The 7,444-nt window shown below is 43.2% G+C and overlaps 1 pseudogene; it reads left to right on the top strand.

The window, feature by feature from the left end:
• The first annotated feature begins 1,865 nt into the window (after window positions 1-1,865).
• LOC100427247 (actin-related protein 3-like) lies at window positions 1,866-3,186 on the top strand (annotated as a pseudogene).
• Window positions 3,187-7,444: the final 4,258 nt, after the last annotated feature.

The following is a 7,444-nucleotide window of genomic DNA, read 5'->3' as shown; positions in this document are numbered from 1 at the left end:
GGGGGTGTGGAACAAACCTCAGCACAGTGCTGCCGAACAGCCACTCTGATTTGGCCCAGTTACAAAGCACAGTTTCCAGGGATGGGGATGGTAGTCCCACCTCCTGTCTTTGTCTCTGGCTGTCCTCAGGAATATTTATCCTTTCAGGCACTCCTGATGTTTCTTATGGACCAGGTCTCCCGCCAGGGAACCCAAGATGGCGGGCAAGCAGGTTGTCCACCTCAATTTCACCTTTTTCATTGTAAATATTTTGAGCCAAGGGAAAATTTTTGTGTACTTGGTGCTGGGCAGATTATGGGGAGGGGCATTGCAGATATGTAAGTCCAATTCTTTTACCATCAGCTCAAAATTTTTTCATTTCTCTGTGACCCTGGGAACAGTCTCATCTCATGTTTGAGTTTTGGTTTTTTACAGGAAGGAATGAAGGCAGCTTACTTCTTTCTTTTTTTTCCTTTTTTTTTTTTTTTTTTTGTTTATTTGTTTGTTTGTTTGAGACTCAGTCTTGCCCTGTCACCTAGGCCGGAGTGCAATGGCGTGATCTTGGCTCACTGGTTCACTGCCACCTCCGCCTTCCAGGTTCACACGATTCTCTTGCCTCAGCCTCCTGAGTAGCTGGGATTACAGGCACCCACCACCACACCCAGTAAATTTTTGTATTTTAGTAGAGATGGGGTTTTACCATGTTGGCCAGGCTGGTCTCAAACTCCTGATCTTGTGATCCACCAGCCTCGGCCTCCCAAAGTGCTGGGATTACAGGCGTAAGCCACCATGCCCGGCCCCAGCTTGCTTCTATGTCACCATTTAGGAACCAGAAGTCTCAACTCATAGACCTACAATAATTTATTAAGGTTGGAGCAGCTACTTTTGTTTAAATTGCCAATTGTGACATAAGTAAAATAACGTTAGATAGAAACCAGAGTTAAGGGACATGTGTTTTGTATAGCACCTAAGCTGGAAAACCTTATTATTCTTGTCAGTGGAAATGAGATGCTGTTAAGGCTGTGAGATCTTGGGTTCATATGTAAGTTTAATCCATAAGACCTAACTACTCTCTTAGGGGTATATGTATCATTACAAATTTCACCAATAAACATATTTTTGTAGAATACGGCATGCCTTTTGTGAAACAGAGCTGCCAGCAGGGTCTCAGCTAGCTTCAACATGAAAGTAGACCAAGGTGTGAACAACTTTTAAAAAGATATATAAACCTGCACCTATTCGTATCCCACTTCATAAAATACCTCCTCACACACATTCTGGTTGCCACATACAAACCTGGTCCCATAAAATTTACAATTTCCTTTCTGAAACCTACTTCAAGTGAAACCCCCTCCCTTCCCCAGTTATTTTCTTTTCCTTCCCTTCTTCCTTTCATCCATACTAAAAAGACTTCCATCTTACTGGCCGATCTCAAGTAGCATTTCTAAGGAACTGATTAAACTGAGTCACACTAGGTAAAAATGACTGATGCACACTCTAACCATTTCAAAAGTATTTAGGGCGCCTGGGCATCTTGGCTATCTGGGGAAAAGCAGCATGAGGGGTCCAAGTTGTAGGGTGGGAGCAGGAGTGAGGAGGAGGGAAGGGAGAGGATGAGGAGGCCACAGCGGGACAGGGGAGGTATGGCCTGCTTGCCTGGGTTGTGGATAGTGCTAGGTGGTGGATAGTGCTGACCGAGCCTGCTGCTTTCTTGCTATTGCTTTGCCTTCCCAGATCCCCATCCCACCCACTCCCACAGAGAAGGCAGCTCCGTTGTGGATGGTCGGAAGCCCCATCTCCCACTGCCAATTTCCGGCCCCTACCAGCATGGAGCAAGTGGCAGTGGCTGCAGCAGCAGCAGCAGAGTAACAGGAGGAAAGGTGGCCTGACAGCTGATAGCCTATGTAGCAGACTGTGGCACTGGGTATACAAAACCAGGATATGTCCAAAGTAAAGAATCTCCGTTTACCATCCCTTCCTGTACTGCCATCAATAACTCAGCAAAAGTGGGTGGTCAAGTTCAAAAGGAGGATGATGAAACATGCTGATGACTTAGACATCTTTACTGGTGATGAAGCATTGGAAAACCTACATATAGAACAAAAAGCCCATCCATCATGGTCTAGTTGAAGATTGGAACTCGATGGAAAGCTTGATAGAGCAAGTGATCTTTAAATATTTAAGGGCAGGACCTGAAGACTATTGTTTCTTTTGACTGGACCTCCACTGAATACTCCAGAAAGCAGGGAATATACTCCTGAAATAGTGTTTGAGTCCTTCAATGTTCAGGTTTGTACATTGCTGTGCAGGTTGTTCTTGCGTAGCTACATCCTGCACCACAAGACAAATAGGAAAATAGATGTAAACAAGTAGAAACAGTGTCACTCATGGCATTTCTGCGCCTGAAGGGCATGTGATTGGCAGCTGTATTAAATACATTCCAATTGCAGGATGAGCTATAACATATTTTATTCAGCAACTACTGAGAGACCAAGAAGTAGGAATCCCTCCAGAGCAATCCCTGGAAACTGCTAAGGCAGTAAAGGTTATATATATATATATATAACCTATATAACCTATATATATATAACCTATAGAACCTATAGTTATATAGGTTATATATATAACCTATAGTTATGCTAGCTCAGATTTAAAAAATAATTTAAAAATAAATTAAAAAGTAAGGTGCAGATGGGTCACAGTGGATTTAAACAGTATATAAGAATCAATGCCATATCAAATAAATAATTTTCCATTGATATTGGACATGAGAGGTTATTGGGACCTGAAATCTTTTCTCATCCAGAGTTTGCTAATCCAGACTTTATACATCCCATCTCAGATGTTGCAGATGAAGTAATTCAGGATTGTCCTATTGATGTCAGACATCCTCTCAACAAGAATATTCTTGTCTAGGGAGGTTCAACTCTGTTCAGGGACTTTGGACATCACTTGCAATGAGATATGAAAAGAACTGTAGATGTCAGGCTGACCTTAAGTGAGGAATTAAGTAGCAGTAGATTGAAGCCAGAAGCTATTGATGTACAAGTCATTACACACCACAGAGAGCAATACGCAACTTGGTTTGGAGGATCAATGCTGGCTTCTGTGCTTGAGTTCTATCAAGTATGCTACCCCGAAAAGGATTATGAAGAAATCGGACCTAGCATTTGTCATCACAATCTAGGGTTTGCAGTCATGTCATAAAATTGAGTTTATACTTATTGGGGTTACGGAGGTGGGGCAGAGATAATCTTTCTGATTACCCGTTTTGTCTGGATGGCAGATTTTGAAGTTTTATATCTGACTTGAAATAGTAATTCCAAATGTGATTATGCAGGAATATTTTAATAAGTGTATCAATATGCAACCTAGAACACAGTAAAAATGATTGCTTTTCTTCAGATTGAATATTTGAATCTTACATGTGACAAAAATAAAGTGGGTTTACTTCCTTCTGTGCTCTGATATTTTGTATATTCATGGATTATCCAAGATTTATGCAGTTTATCAATGTGTAAACAGTTCTATAACTTCTTTTTGTTTTTTGGTTTTTTGTTTTTTGTTTTTTGTTTGGGTTGTTTTTTTTTTTTTTTTTTTTTTTTGAGACAGTTTCACTCTGTCGCCCAGGCTGGGGTGCAGTGGCACGATCTCAGCTCACTGCAACCTCTGCCACCCAGGTTCAAGCGATTCTCCTGCGTCAGCCTCCTGAGTAGCTGGGATTACAGGTGCCTGCCACCGTGCCCGGCTAATTTATTATTATTATTATTATTTTATTTTCGTATTTCTAGTAGAGACGGGGTTTCACCATCTTCAACAGGCTGGTCTTGAACTCCTGACCTCATGATCCACCTGCCTCAGCCTCCCAAAGTGCTGGGATTACAGGCGTGAGCCACCACGCCCAGCCTGATAGTTCTATGACTTATAACTGTACGAGAGCTTGTTTATATTTTATACTTCATATGTTTTATCCTTTGAGGGGAAAAAGTCAAAGAAAAATAGTGCTTATTATTTGAGAGAAAAAGAATGACCAAATAAAGGATAAATTCAAAAAATAGCCTCATGAGACTTGGCACAGTCATAGGATTAGTTATTATGATGTGCTTCAATCCTCCTCCACCCCTCCCCCTTAAAAGTTTTTCTTTGCAAGTGCTTTTGGAATTAAGAAATTAATGTCTTGTGTTAACTGGTATCTTCTACTGCTTTCTGATTACTTGCATTCTGTTTCTTGCCTTAAAAGAGAAGACAGACTGGGCGCTGTGGCTCACATCTATAATCCCAGCACTTTGGCAGGCCAAAGCGTGCAGACTACCTGAGGTCAGGAGTTCGAGACCGGCCTGGCCAACATACTGAAACTGTTTTTTTTTTGTTTTTTTTTTTTTTTTGAGACGGAGTCTTGCTCTGTGGCCCAGGCTGGAGTGCAGTGGCCGGATCTCAGCTCACTGCAAGCTCCGCCTCCCGGGTTTACGCCATTCTCCTGCCTCAGCCTCCCGAGTAGCTGGGACTACAGGCACCCGCCACCTTGCCCGGCTAGTTTTTTGTATTTTTTTAGTAGAGACGGGGTTTCACCATGTTAGCCAGGATGGTCTCCATCTCCTGACCTCGTGATCCGCCCGTCTCGGCCTCCCAAAGTGCTGGGATTACAGGCTTGAGCCACCACGCCCGGCCACCTGAAACTCTGTTTCTACTTGAAATACAAAATTAGCTGGGCATAGTGGTGCGCACCTGTAATCCCAGCTACTTGAGAGGCTGAGTCAGGAGAATCACTTGAAACTGGGAGGCGGAGATTGCATTGAACTGAGATCACACCACTGCACTCCAGCCTGGGCAACAGGTGAGACTCTGTCTCAAAAATAAATAAGCAAATAAAAATAAAAGACAAGGCAAGACTGTGGGACCGGGGGAAAAAAATGATATTTGACTGTCATGTTGCTAATGGGTGGTAGAGAAAGGCTTTACTGGAGGGACCCAGTGTTTTATCTGGTAAACGCACATGCCTTTACACAAAGTGTACTCTGATTAAATCCTGGTATGTCCTTTAGTGAGACATCATGATACAGTGGAGTAGAAAGAGCATAGGTATTTAAGAAATACACTAGATTTGAATCCTGACTTTTCCACCTACTGGAAATATGGCCTTGAGCCAAATTCTAATTAAACTCTCTGAACTTAGTTGCCTCTTCTGTAAAATAAGGATATTCATATCTACCTCAATAAGAATTGAATAAATTAACACTTGTAAAGCTCTTAAACATGGGAGGTACCCAATAAATCATAATAAACATCATCATCCATATTATTAGTAGTAGTATAAATAAAGAATCTTTAAAAAGATGTGTCAGAAATTTGAGAACAAGGATCATAAGCTGAGATTGCCAAGTATGGATGACTGTGGGATGAGAAAAATTATTTGATGAAAATGGCCACAATCCCCTACAAGAGGCAGAGTGGGCCATTCTATGGCAGGTGACCAACCAAACCAAAGAGATACATAAAAAACAAAAACCGGCCAGGCACAATGGCTCACGCCTGTAATCCCAGCACTTTGGGAAGCTGAGGCGGGCGGATCACGAGATCAGGAGATGGAGACCATCCTAGCTAACACGGTGAAACCCCATCTCTACTAAAACTACAAAAAATTAGCCGGGCGTGGTGGCGGGCGCCTGTAGTTCCAGCTACTCGGGAGGCTGAGGCAGGAGAATGGCGCAAACCCGGGAGGCAGAGCTTGCAGTGAGTCGAGATCGCTCCACTGCACTCCAGCCTGGGCGACAGAGCGAGAGTCCGTCTCAAAAAAAAAAAAAAAGAAAGAAAAAGAAAAAGAAAAAAAAAAAACTTACATTTCTTAAGTAGTTGAAAAAAGCAAAATGAAAATAATATTTCATGATACATGAAAAGTATGACATTCAAATTATAGTGTCTATAAGTATATAAACCAGTAAATAAATAAAACCATGACAGGGCTAGGCTAGGTGGCTTATGCCTGTAATCCCATCACTTTATGAGGCTGAGATGGGCAGATCACCTGGGGTCAGGAGTTCGAGACCAGCCTGGCCAACATGGTGAAGCCCTGCTGCTACTAAAAGTACAAAAATTAGCTGGGCATGGTGGTGGGTGCCTGTGATCCCAGCTACTCGGGAGGCTGAGGCAGGATAACCACTTGAAAGCGGGAGGCAGAGGTTGCAGTGAGCCGAGATCCTGCTGCTGCACTCCAGCCTGGGCAACAGAGTAAGACTCCATCTCAAAAAAAAATTTTTTTTAATGCACATTTCTACGTGTATTTTATGGCTGCTTTCGCATACAATGGCAGAGTTGAGTAGCTGCAACAGACACTGTATGGTCTTCAAGGCCAAAAACATTTGTTATCTGCCCCTTTAGAGAGAAAGTGTGCTTACCTCTGCCCTAGACACTTTAACACAATTGTGACTTAGAAGCTATAGAGACCTCCACAAAAGTTTGGTGATAAAAATAATAAAACTGAACCACATTCAAGGTGTTCTCTTACAACATAGACCATCTCTGGACATTTGAAGAAAGTTTGGGAAAAGGGTTCAGACAACACCAAATATAAGTCTAGAAGAAAATAAGTTAGATCAAACTCAAAGTATTCAAAGAAACAGAACCAAGAAATACTAAGAAAAATAACAGGCCAGGTGCAGTGCATTGCACCTGTAGTCCCAGCATTTTGGGAGGTAGAGGCGGGAGGATCACTTGAGCCCAGGAGTTCAAGACCAGCCTGAACAAGCTAGTGAGACCTCGTCTCTACAAAAAATTTAAAAATTAGTCAGGTGTGGTGGTATGTGCCTGTAGTCGCAGCCCAGACACTTGGGAGGCTGAGGTGGAAGAATCGCTTGAGCCTAGGAGGATGAGGCTGCAGTGAAGTGAACCGTGATTACGTCACTGCACTCCAGCCCGAGCAACACAGCAAGACCCTGTCTCAAAAAATAAATAAATAGGCCAGGCACAGTGGCTCACGCCTGTAATCCCAGCACTTTGGGAGGTGGATGGAGGCAGGCAGATCACGAGGTCAGCAGTTTGAGACCAGCCTGGCCAACATGGAGAAACCCCGTCTCTACTAAAAATACAAAAATTAGCCAGGCATAGTGGTGGGTGCCTGTAATCCCAGCTACTCCGGAGCCAAAGGCAGGAGAATCGCTTGAACCTGGGAGGCAGAGGTTGCAGTGAGCCGAGAACACACCATTGCACTCCAGCCTGGGCGACAGAGTGAGACTCTGTCTCAAAAAATAAATAAATACATGTATACATACATACATTGTAAAATTAAAAAAGAAAAATCACTGTTCATGGAGCTTGACTTAAAACATTACAGATAATAGGCCCGGCATGGTGGCTCACGCCTGTAAACTCAGCACTTTCGGAGGCCGAGGCAGGAGGATCACAAGGTCAAGAGATTGAGACCAGGGCCGGGCGCGGTGGCTCAAGCCTGTAATCCCAGCACTTTGGGAGG

The sequence above is a fragment of the Macaca mulatta genome, chromosome 7 (assembly GCF_049350105.2).
Source record: "Macaca mulatta isolate MMU2019108-1 chromosome 7, T2T-MMU8v2.0, whole genome shotgun sequence".
In the NCBI taxonomy this organism is placed as follows: domain Eukaryota; kingdom Metazoa; phylum Chordata; class Mammalia; order Primates; family Cercopithecidae; genus Macaca; species Macaca mulatta.
This window is presented reverse-complemented; position numbering and strand designations above follow the sequence as displayed.